Below are 13,074 nucleotides of genomic sequence, written 5' to 3' on the forward strand. Positions count from 1 at the left end.
CCAAACAGACTATCCCCATGATATGGACTCTTTTTATAGTCCTGTATACTAGAGATCACCCACAGAATGCAATCATTCCTTTTGACCACCCACATGTTGTTTTGTGAGTGAGGTCAGCAACACATGGTTGCACTTCCCCCCCCTCAACCATATGGTCAATTGGATACGCGGCAGCCATGTTTAAATACACAATGTCAAAGCTCACTATACCACCTGTGGGTGAGAGATAGTATTACATATGTATAGGGACATTTGTCATGAATCAGTTAAAAAATATCCACAACTGATACACAAATACTGGGAAATGTTTTACCTTAATGCAGGGAATGCTTTCAGGTAAAACCTTCATGCCTTTACAACCACTTTCAATAAACTGTATTAAAATGGTCAGTTTATTGCCTAGTTTCAATTTTAATATTAACTGAATTCTGGTAGAAGCTTGAATGCAGAGAGCAGTTGATTGCTTACTCTTGGGTGATTATTTTCCATCGTGTATGGGATTCGCAGTGGATAGGAAATGTTTAAAATTGACTGAAGATGGTCACGTGTATGGTCTGCTTAAAGGAGAACATCATCAGTGTAGTGACACTTGATCATAGTCAAAAACACGCAGGCTGGATTTGTACATTTGGCTGCAGACTTTGAATGGTGGTGTCATGTCTTGGTGGTAAAATGTAGCATGGGTGTGCAAATAGCAGGGGGAACTGAGCAGAATTCTACACTTTTTTGTAGGCAATACAGCTCACATTCTTTGTTATTAAGATGTGTATTTAGCAGTGTGGCTCTATTTCTTCTTTAAACACAATAATACAAAGTGAAGACTTAATTTGCTCTATCACCTCGTTCTGTGCACTCCAGAGCATTTTAGGCTGTTGCTCCCCTAGTTCTCAGAAATCACATTTTTCTTCATGTGCCATACTTTACTATGAGTGGAAATATTTATTGGCAATGATCAGCATGTCATTTTTTTGCCTTTTCCTCCTGTTGTCAAGTCATCAGTGCTGATCTGCCATATAGGCAAATATTGGCTACTTCTATATGTATCTGTAGGTCCAGCAATAGGAGCATTGGTTGAGATACAAATCAAGGTGCTTTGGGGGGAGGGGAACCCCCTACCCCAAAGTACCCTCCCCACGTTGAGAGCATGTGACCTGGTATGGTTCAGGTGGGAGGAGGGGCACTTGCTCACCCCCCCCCCCTGCCAGGCTGCATGCTCGGATAAGGGTCTGGTATGAATTTTTGGGGTGGGACCCCAGCGCCATTTTTTTTAAAAGTGTTGGAGTGAGGTTCCCCTCAAAATCCATACCAGACCTAAGGTTCTGCTATGGATTTGGGGGGGCATGCTTCTTTGTTTATTTTTGCGTGAGGTTATCTTGTTGACAATTTGCTTACTTTGGTTACTTCTGACAACATGTGTAGCATATGACTCATGTCTGATCAGACACTAAGGGGTTTGTTTACTAAAGCTAGAGAGGGCAAAATTAGTCATAATTCTGCAGAGAAACCAATCAGCTCCTAACCTCAGCTTGTTTAATTAGGCTTTAGCAATAAAACCTGGAAGCTGATTGGTTTCTCTGCAGAATTGTGACTAATTTTGCTCTCTCTAGCTTTAGCAAACAAATCCCTAAAGGCCGTACATACGATAAGAAAAATTTTGTACGACGAACAATCTTATTATTTGATCATTAGTATAGTGCTTTCGACAGCCGATTCTGACTTGGCCTGGACAACAAAACCTGAAGGTGCAGGCTAGAAAAATGTACTCATTCACGTTTTCCCTTGTTAAAGGGCGCTTCCAGATTCTGATAAGTCCCCTGCCCGCAAACCCCCACAACCAACAGCTAGGGTTGGGGGGGGAGAGGCCCTTGCCCCCATCAATGGTGATGGGGACAAGATGCTTTGGGGGGGGAACCCCCCTACCCCAATATACCCTCCCCCTTGTTGAGAACATGTGGAGGGAGGAGGGGCACTCCCCCCCCCTTTCCTGGCCTTCCAGGTTGCATGCTCGGATAAGGGTCTGGTATCGATTTAGGGGTAGGACCCCAAACGCGTTTTTTTTTTTTAAATGTTGGCCTGAGGTTCCCCTCAAAATCAATATCAGACCTAAGGTTCTGGTGTGGATTTGGGGAGGGGGGGACCCCACACTTTTTTGTTTATTTTAGCATGAGAGGTTCCCCTTAAAATCCATACTAGACCTGAAGGACCTGGTATAGATTGGGGGGGCGGCGGGGACAACCACGTTGCTTTTTTCTCAAAACTGATGACATGTGCGATGCATTCCCATAAAAGGCAATGTGCCTGGAATTTACATCTGAACCACACCCCAGTGCCCCGAAAATGCACAGGACTCTTTCAATTCCCAGGGAATTTGCACTGCCACTGCACATAGGGGTACCTGGGATCTAAGCCCCCGGCCTGCAGACCCCCACAACCACCGACCAAGGTTTTGGGGAAGAGGCCCTTTTCCCCATCAACATGGGGACAAGGTGTTTTGGAGGGGTGAGGGTATGTGGCCTGGTATGGTTCAGAAAGGGGGGGGCGCTTGCTTGTATCCCCCCCCCCTTTTTGTTTATAGCACAAAAAATGAAAAGCCAGTGGTGATCAAATACCACACCACCAAAAGAAACTCTATTTGTAGGGAAAAAAATTACATCAATTTCATTTATGCATGGCGTTGTATGACCGTTCAATTCGGTTAAAGTAACCCAGTACCGTATAGCAAAAAAAGGCCTTGGCATGAGGTGGGGGGGGGGGGGGCTAAATCTTTCGGAGGTTAAGTGGTTAAGAGTGATTGTCACTGTATTTGAACCCTTAACACACCAAACGGTAGCATCTAGTACGTGTCCCTACAAATGACTTTTAGAACTCTGACAGGGTTCCATTGGGAAACCACAGCAGCGGTTTTATGTCAGTGCACCAGCGGGTGTTGCTGAGCAAACACCAAACCAATTGAAAGAGTTGAGGGGTGTGAAGTAAGAGTGCTGAAGTGTTTTATACTTTAGCTGGCACTTTCTATTGCCCAGTATTCAATCTATATCCATTTTTTCAGATGGCACAATTTAACAATTGACTCATTGTATACAATTAGATTACAATTTAATAAAAACTGAACAGGACATTAATCTGGTGTCTATACCAGTCTTTTTCAACCAGGATGCCTTCAGGCTTCTTCAGGGGGAGCTTAGCAAAGTCCTTAAAATTTCCCAAAAATTGTATAGAAGCCAGCAGGTGGATGAAGCCTGCCTTTTAGTTACACAAAGCTGCTGGTTTTCATTGTGCACCACTACAGCCGTCCTGCCACTGATATCCTAACAACCAATGACATCATCGGTTGATAGGTGGATGTTGAGCGCATGCATGGCATACTTGTTTGCCCCCCACCCCTCTTTGTCAGCAATGGGATCTCATTAACTGAATGAGGGAGAAAAGATGAGGGAGAATAGAAACATTGGAATACTAGCCAGTACCCGTTTGCAAAGGTGTATTGGTTTTGGAAGAATAAGTTGTGTGCACTTTTTAACAAAGGAAAAAATGGAAGTTAGTTATTTAACATTGCGTGTCAATCCGGGGTCAGGCTCGAGGCTAGTAACTATAGCAGTAGGGAGACTCCCACTGACCAATAGGATAGGTATACAAGCAGGTCACCCTGGCAGGTGACGCAGGTTCACCTGAGGTGCAGAATCTAGGTACTTACAGGTGTTCATCAGAGCTCCTTATGGTGGAGATGGGATTTGATCACACTTGTATAAAGTACTCGAAACCCATACTTGAGTAGAAGTGGAAGTGCTCGATCAAAAAGTGACTTTAGTAGAAGTGGAAGTGCTCTATCAAAAAAGGACTTGAGTAGAAGTACTAAAGTATTCAACATTTTTTGTACTTAAGTATTGCAAGTAGTTTTTTTTTAAATTTTGCTACTCAAGTACTGAAAGTAAAAGTACCAGTAGTTTTTAAAAAAAATTTGCTACTCAAGTACTGAAAGTAAAAGTACAAGTACTGTGTTATGTAGTTATTAAAGAAAGAAGTCAAAAGTTTGAACATCATATTGTTTTTTATTATTTCAAATGATTAACTTAAAGGACAATCACAATTTCTTTGGCTGTAACTTTTTGTAAACAAAAACAGATAAAGTATGTCCCTCCCTTCCCCCTTTAAAGCATCCTTCCTTCTCTTCCCTGCATGTTTTTTTTTTTCTCCACAGCTTATTGGTGCGCAAAATCATATATAAACCAATGTAATATACAACAATATATTCCAATAATGAACTAAAGGAAGAGTGTATGAAATCAAAGTCAATAAAAAGTCCATATATATAATGCCATAATGCCATAATACCATATATATGTGACAAAACAAGATGAATATATTTTCAAAGGTGCAGGAATCAAACAGGTGCTATTCCAAATAATAGGTGCAGACTCCCACCACCTTGTGGATTTCCCCCTTACCCGGCGGATGAAGGTAAGTGCAAAATAATATCCAAATAGACTCTTCCAGTGAAACAAAACTGCAAAACCTGTGCTCTCAACTTCCAGTGAAAAAAGCAAAATCAGCCTCTTACCAGAAAAAAGGTCTATGTACGTTTTTGACTCTCCTTGGTTGGGGGAGGTTCTATTTCCCCTTAACAGCAGATATGTAGACCATTATATTTATACATACAGTTGCATTTATTTTCGTATGCGCTGATTTACACATGACATTATACACATTTTTTTGAACTTCATGAAACCTGCCATCTACTGTTCTGGCAGTGGTCATTTTTATAATAGTAACGAGTAACTATGCAGCACAAAAAAAAAAAAAAAATATCGGAGTAGAAGTATTGAAATCATCGAAAAAATGTAGTGAAGTAAAAGTGGAAGTAGGAGAAAAAAATTCTACTTCAGGAAAGTACAGATACCGCCTTTCGGTACTTAAGTACAGTAGTGAAGTAGTTCTACTTAGTTACTATACATCTCTGGTTTTGATGCGTGTTAGTATCAGGTTGCGGTCCTCAGGATCGCCCCACCAGGAGGTGAGGAAGCCAGGTTCCAGTAGCAGATATAGCAAGTACGGATCAAGCAAAAGCGTAGTCAGTAAACAAGCAAAGGGTAGGTAACAAGTGGTTTGCAGGTCAGGATCAGGCAAAAGTGTAGTCGAGGAACAAGCCAAAGGTCAGTAAGGAATGGTAGCAAAAATATGGATGACAGCAGGGAAGACAAGATCAAGATATTGGCTGAAGAGGGCATATTAATCTGGCACACAGGAAGTGCAGAGACATGGCTTAAATTAGGAAGTGCATGGGAGGAGCAAAGAGTTCAAGGCTCAGCAGAAGTCAAGGCACAAGGCAGGGTATCAGACAGGGTGCTGTCCAGCATCTCAGGTAGCTCATTGGGGAGAGTCATTACCAGACACAACAGAGATCCCAGGTTCAAGTCAAGGCCCTGACACACCGGGTGCTGAATGCAGATGCTCAAAGGTATCTGCAAATGCTTTCATTCTTCTTCAGAGAATCTTTGTAGCGATGAAAATGGAGGCACTTTTTGCAAAACCTCACTCAGGAGGTCAGAGCTTTGACAATACCCATCCCTTGTTTTAATATCAATCAGCTGTCCATCACATTTTATCAAAACTCCTGTTCCCCTCAGAAGGAAATGATCATCCCTGCTCCCCTCTAATCTCCCCTCTCAGCAAAGACCACATGACCATTATTATAGGAACAATATAAACAAATTACATTTGCCTGAGTTATTTTAACCACTTGCCGACTGCCTAACGCCGATCTACGTCGGCAGTCAGCCCCTCACAGGCAAAGTGACGTAGGGCTACGTCACTAGCTTGTGAGGGTCTAGGGAGCGAGCGCGCGCTCCCGCTCCCGCGTGGTCACGGACCCCCCCGCGCGTGTGACCGGCGGACCCGATGTCCGCCGGCCACTCGGCGATCGGCGGGGGAGAGGGAGAATGTCAGGCAGCTTGTGTAAACAAGCCACCTGTCATTCTCCTTGCTGTTAGGATACTGATCACTCGGATCTAGTATGTAGATCCGTTGATCAGTGTCCATACAGCTCAAGCCCCAGCCAATCACAGTAGAAAGCACGCCCCTAGGGATACACACAGCCCCTCCCTCCCAAATAAAGTTAACCCCTTCACTACCAGTGTATTTTTACAGTAACAGTGCATATATATAGCACTGATTACTGTAGAAATGTCACTGGTAACCCCAAAAGTGTCAAAAATGTCAGTCAAGGGTCCGATCTGTCCGCCCCAATGTCGCAGTACCGCAAAAAAAATCGCAGATCGCCGCCATTACACGTTAAAAAAAAAAAACAACAAAAATGACAGAAATCTTTCCCTTTGTTAGTAAACGCGATAACTTTTGCGCAAACCAATCAAAATACGCTTTTTGCGATTTTTTTTACCAAACATAGGTAGCATAAAACAAATTGGCCGAAAAAGTAGAAAAATTTTGATTTTTAAATTTTTTTTTTGGGGAATTTCATATAAAAAAATGTGAAAAATATTGCTATTTTTGCAAAATTGACGCTATTTTTTTGTTTATAGCGCGTGATCAAAAAATCGCACAGGTGATCAAATACCACCAAAAGAAAGCTCTGTTTGTGGGAAAAAAAGGACGCCAAATTCGTTTAGGTACAGCGTCGCACGACCGCGCAATTGTCCGTTAAAGTCACGCAGTGCCGAATCGCAAAATACCCCCTGGTCGGAATGGGGGTAAAATCTTCCGGGGCTTAAGTGGTTAATACAGTTCCTCAAGACATTGCATTGACACAACATAAATGATTGAGAGTTTAAATTATATTTTGAGCGACGTTAACAAGATGCTTGTGAAGGGTAATATTAATAAATGTGTTCAACAGGATCTGTGAACTTGTGCCCTGTAGGATTTTACATAAAATTATAATGTCTTTTCAGTGGCACAATTACTAATTACAGTAGCCAGTGGGAAATGGGATTGGCAGAAGTATATTCAGTAACTATAGGGATAAGTCACTGCTGCTTTTTTTCTACTCAATGGGTGCTATTATTATCATTGCTACTAATCCCTAGCTTGCATCAGCTCTTATAATTCACCACAGGATCTCCTACAAGAGACTGTCTCAGATTAAGAGGCTTAGAAGCAAAAAAAACTAATAAACTCACTCGCTCATTCATAACTTGACATGCTTTTGTGTTTTGTAAGTCAGGTAGTTTTAAATTTGTTCCTGTTGAAAGAAATAGTACGTTTTGCTGAACTAAAGTTGCTAAATTGACGCTAGAAGGTATAGGAGGGGGCACTGTGGTATACTGTTGAAGGTTGGGGGCCCTTTGGGAGGCTGGATGGCACTGGGGTAAGTTTGGAAGGCACTGCAGAGGTTGAGGGCTCTCAAGAAGCCTAGTGTAGTATGGGCCCTGGGCGGCTCAGGAGAAAGGAGGCCACGGCCAGTGCCTTTTTTTTAATTTTATTCGTACAGAACCTTTTCTAGCAGTGTTCTGGTATAACCTAAGTGATCCTGAATGATGCAGATAACTCTGCCAAATAGTGACATCAGCTGCTTTCTCTGCAGAACTCTTCTGTGAGCTAAGGTGCTTTGGTCCTCATTTGGCCCTAAATTGTAATTGACAGGATGCCATTTAAGTAAATTAAGATTGACCATGGAGAAGGACATGTGTTACAGCACTAGAATATGGAGATGGTAAGTACTGTTTGTCAATCCTAAACTTTGTAAAAAGAAAATAGCCTAGATGTGAGCTTTAGGAACTGTACATTGTTGTTAACGAACGTTGTATATTACACATTTTATTCCGTTTGAAGCAGTCTTAGGCCCCAGCAAATGGACGTAAATAGGCTTAAAATAAAGCATCTTTCTAGAGTGAAAAACATGTTTTCCCATTGCTGGGGAGCCATAGGTGGGTCATACAGACAGCCGTAGAAGTAAATTTCGGTACACCCCTGTACTCATGTAAAGGAAGATGTTTCTATGTGTAGGCAGGTGCAAGCTGCATATTCCTCCAGCATGTAGGTGGTGTCGCACTGCTTTTCCAAAATGGGATTTTTCTCCCCTTGTGGTCTCCAGCAGCCATCTTGCGGTGGATGGTTGTCCAATTGAAAATTTAATTCCCGCAAGACCTGCTGCTGCCATTTTGACAGGGGACCTGATATAAGGTGTCACCAGTCACATACTACTATATTACCGCCCCTCCAGCAGAAGCACTCCTCCGGTACTTGTAATTGTGGAACAATCCATGCATTGGTACAGCTGTTTTATTGTGCCTTCCTCATTGGTGCTATATTTATACTTTGTAGTTCTGTTCAAACTCATACAAGATAAATGCCCCCATTCAATGCAGAGTGACCAGTGTGCCCCTTTCAATGCAGAGTGACCAGCACGCCGTGCCCCCCTTCAATGCAGAGGGACCAGTGTGCCATGCCCCCCTTCAATGCAGAGTGACCAGCGTGCTGTGCCCCCATTCAAAGCAGAGTGACCAGCGTGCCCCCTTTCAATGCAGAGTGACCAGCGTGCCCCCTTTCAATGCAGAGTGACCAGCGTGCCGTGCCCCCATTCAATGCAGAGTGACCAGCGTGCCGTGCCCCCCATTCAATGCAGAGTGACCAGCGTGTCCCTTTCAATGCAGAGTGGCCAGCGTGCCCCCTTTCAATGCAGAGTGACCAGCGTGCCCCCTTTCAATGCAGAGTGACCAGCGTGCCCCCTTTCAATGCAGAGTTACCAGCGTGGCCCCCCTTTTAATGCAGAATGACCAGTGTGCCCCCTTTCAATGCAGAGTGACCAGTGTGCCCCCTTCAATGCAGAGAGATCAGTACACTTACCTGCAGTGGCGGCTTCTCCTCAGTCCCCCGCGTCTCCTCGAGTCCTCCCGCCGCCTCCTCGGCCAATGGCATGGATTCGCCCTCTCGGCCAATCAGGAAGCGGGTCTCGGACCCGCTTCCTGATTGGCCAGAAGGAGGATCCGTGTGACAAAAGCGAATTTTCATTCGCTATTGTCACACAAATTGGTGGGCTAGGGCGCAGAGCACTGGGGTCCACCCTTTTCTGAAGCCTATTAGAGCCTCTGGCTCTAATCAGGTGATTCAGGAAAAAAAAAACCCCATTGAACTCCATGAGTCCGGCGCCCCGCATGTAGATTAGGGGGCCGGACGCATGGATAGGGGGGTGGCGCCCCTGCGCCCCCAACGCACCAGCCGCCACTGATCAGAACATCTATAAAGGAGAAATCTTCCAATGGGGACACTAGTTCTGCTGACCCCCCTGTAATTCCCTGACTTTGGAGGAATTTCTTCTCACTTTCTGTTTTGGCCACGGAACAGGAAATCTCCCTAATGGAACACCAATGGCATAAAAAAAAAAAAAAAGAAGAAAAACGCTGACAGAGATTGAAATCCTTCCTTACTCCATCCAAAATGAAAAGTTTAAGGCTTAGTAAAATATCACACTTGGGAACATACAAGAGAATGATCACAGGAGTGTTAGGAATTATTCTTATATGGAGCATCATGTTCTAATTACCAAAAGATAAACCAGAGTTTGTACAATATAGTAATAAGAGGTAGCAGTTCCACCTAGCAGCTAGCTGAATTTGGTTTCTGTTAACTGTGTGATTTTTACTTGCTGCCTGGAGTTGCTCTTTATGTGCTAGTTTTGCACAAGAGATAATCTTTATGGGTACAAGGCAATTGAAGCATTTTTACAATATTCAACTGGAAACACTGTGAGAAATTCAGGAATGGATTTCACACTAACATGTGATCTCGCATTATCCCAACTGTTTAATCCCTTAGCTGCAAATCCATAAATTAAACCAATTTTCTTTTCCCTTTTTCAATTGCCATGAACCATCATCAGAGTAATCCTCAGTGGAAGGTGCCGAATTTCAGGCTGTGAATATTAAAATGTCTTTCACATCTAAATCCTCCCACCCCGTTCAGCTGAGCTGACATTTTTTTCTGGCCTGTTTATTTCCTCCTTCTCTGGAAGAACAGGTTCTAAAGAGTAAGTAAATCTTAGATTTTATAATCATAACATTCACTCTAGGAATATATTGTCTCCTAAACGCTGTGGCTTATAACAGATATATTTTTTGCTTTGGCCTGGACCACCTTATTACAATGACATGTTTGCAAATGCAGCATTCTCTTTGCAGCGGTCCTTAAGCTCTGCATCCTCCAAACTTTACAATCCCTGCTGATTGGAAAGCTATGGTTCTTGTCTACTATGTCTGTGGCTGCTTTAACAAGAAAAAAAACAAGAAAAAAAGGTAAGACACCACCAGCCTATTTTTGCTTAAAGGGTAAGTTCACCTTTACACACATTCCCAAAAAGGCTCCCATGCACCACGCTGTCCTCGATATTTTGCAATTCTGTATTCTATTCCCAAAAAACAAATGCTACCCTCTTCAACTGTTGACACCATTGTCCACCCCAATCTATCCTACAGATGGCAGGATGCACCCAGCAAGGGATGTACAGCCCTGGAGATCCATAAATAAGCAGTCCCAACCTCACTTTCCACCCACACATGCCCAGTCTGCGCTTTCTTGCAATTCAGCATTTTTGCGAGTAAAGAAGAGTGGACTGTGCATGTATATACATGTATTTTTCCAGTAAAGGAGAGCTGCTGTACTCATGTATAACCCCAATTGCAAAAAAGTTGGAACGCAGTGTAAAATCTATATAAAATCAAAATGTAATGATCCCATAAACCCACATTTTATTCACAACACAAAGTAGAAAACATATCAAATGTTTAAACTAAGAAAACGTAAAATCTTAAGAAAAAAAAAAAAAAAGGTAATTTTGAAATTGATGGCAGCAACAAATCTCAAAAACTTTGGGATAGGCCAACAAAAAGCTGGCAAAATAAGTGGTACTAACAAGGAAAAGCTGGAAGTGCATTTTGGAACTAATTAGATCAATTGCCAACAGGTCAGTAACATGATTGGGTATAACAAGAGCATCTTGGGGAGTCAGAGTTTCTCACAAGATGGGCAAGGGTTCACCAATCTGTGAAAAGCTGCGTCTACAAATTGTCAAACAATTTCAGAATTATGTTCCTCAACGTAAAACTGCAAAGACTTTAAATTTATCATCTACAGTACATAATATCAACAAAAGATTTAAAAAAATCTGCAGAAATCACTGTGCGCAAGGGACTAGGCAAAAATACAATATTAAATGCCCGTGATCTTTAGGCCCACAGACGGCACTACATTAAAAACAGGCATGATTCTGTGAACCCAGTTTGCTGTTGCATCCTAAAATGCATATTTAAAATGGTCTGTTGCAAAGTGGAAAATTGTTCTGTAGTCCAGGTGATTGTTTAGAGAGGGCCCAATGACCATACGCCATCTAAGGAGGAGAAGTTGTGTATTATAAAGCACTTTTTGACTTCTTATATCTAACAGTTTACTTATACATTCTGGTGGGTGCAGTGTGTACACTGTGGACACGGAGGAGGAGCATAATTTTGTGTCACATCATATGATCACATGGCTGGACTATTCACAGTATTAAGCACACTGTTTCATGTACATTTAATTGCACATTAAGGATTGATTGAACCATTGATTAAAAGGTTTAGTGTTAAGAGCGCAGTCACATATCCCCTAGGACAGTGATGGCGAACCTTGGCACCCCGGATGTTTTGGAACTACATTTCCCATGATGCTCAATTACACTGCAGAGTGCATGCGCATCATGGGAAATGTAGTTCCAAAACATCTGGGGTGCCAAGGTTCACCATCATTGCCCTAGGGGATATTTAGTTTACATATTTGGGACTTTTTACATTCATATATTTGGGACTTTTTATCTTTGACTGCTGCTCTTTACGCATTAATTAGGAAAATATCTTTTGATATTGAATTTCTTTATTGAGTATTTATCACTTGTAATATTATTACTATAAGGCTGTTTGTTTGTTTGGGCTTCCCCTACCCCATTGTATAAAATTCAAAATACTATCAACAACATACAAGGCCATCCACAACATGGCAACAGTTATCGCCAAAATCGTCCTCTCAGTTCCACCCAAGACATCTTGCTTTCTAGTTCCCTTGTTACCTCCTCCCCTCCCATGTTCGCCTCTGGGACTTCTCAAGACCCTCTCCCATCCTCTTGAACTCCCTGCCCCAGTATGTTCGGTCTGCCTTTAGGTAATCCCTGAAGGTAGCTCAAGTGAAAAAAAAAAAAAAAATCAGAAAACTTACAGGAACTCTTCTCTTTATGTCCAGCAGCTGCTGGTGGAAATTCGGCTGGAGAGTGTGTGCCCAGTACAGAGGAGGTCCTCTAGTGTCATCAAGACCAATGCAGATCCCATAGCTTCACAGGATGTTAGGACACCGAGGAGCAGTCCACTAATTGAGGGAAGTGCTGACTGCCTGGAAGAGGAGGATCAGTTCCATTAACATCTGGTCATACATCCTTGCTGGTGAGAGGAAAAGCTATGTGGATGGTCTGGATTCCTTGTGGATATTTATGCTTATTGTGACCCCCTATAATCAAGGGGTCATATCCTTCTGGTAAGGAGTATTTATTAAGAGCACTGGGTGAAGGTGTTGAGGTGAAGGTTTTAAACACCATTTCTATCAAGTCTGTGCTTTTAATCACTGCTGCGGTTAACCATTTAATCACCTTGATATTTTAACCACTTAAGCCCCGGAGGATTTGGCTGCTAAAAGACCAGGGGGTATTTTGCGATTCGGCACTGCGTGACGTTAACGGACAATTGCGCGGTCGTGCGACGCTGTACCTAAATTAATTTGACGTCCTTTTTTTCCCACAAACAGAGCTTTCTTTTGGTGGTATTTGATCACCTGTGCGATTTTTTGATCATGCGCTATAAACAAAAAAAGAGCGTAAATGTTGCAAAAATAACAATATTTTTCACATTTTTTTATATGAAATTCCCCAAAAAAATGTAAAAATCAAAATTTTTTAACATTTTCGGCCAATTTGTTTTATGCTACATATGTTTGGTAAAAAAAATAGCAAAAAGCATATTTTGATTGGTTTGCGCAAAAGTGATCGCGTTTACTAACAAAGGGAAAGATTTTTGTCATTTTTGTTGTTTTTTTTTTTAACGCGTA

Source organism: Pelophylax lessonae (assembly GCF_965119305.1).
Source record: "Pelophylax lessonae genome assembly, chromosome: 10".
NCBI lineage: Eukaryota > Metazoa > Chordata > Amphibia > Anura > Ranidae > Pelophylax > Pelophylax lessonae.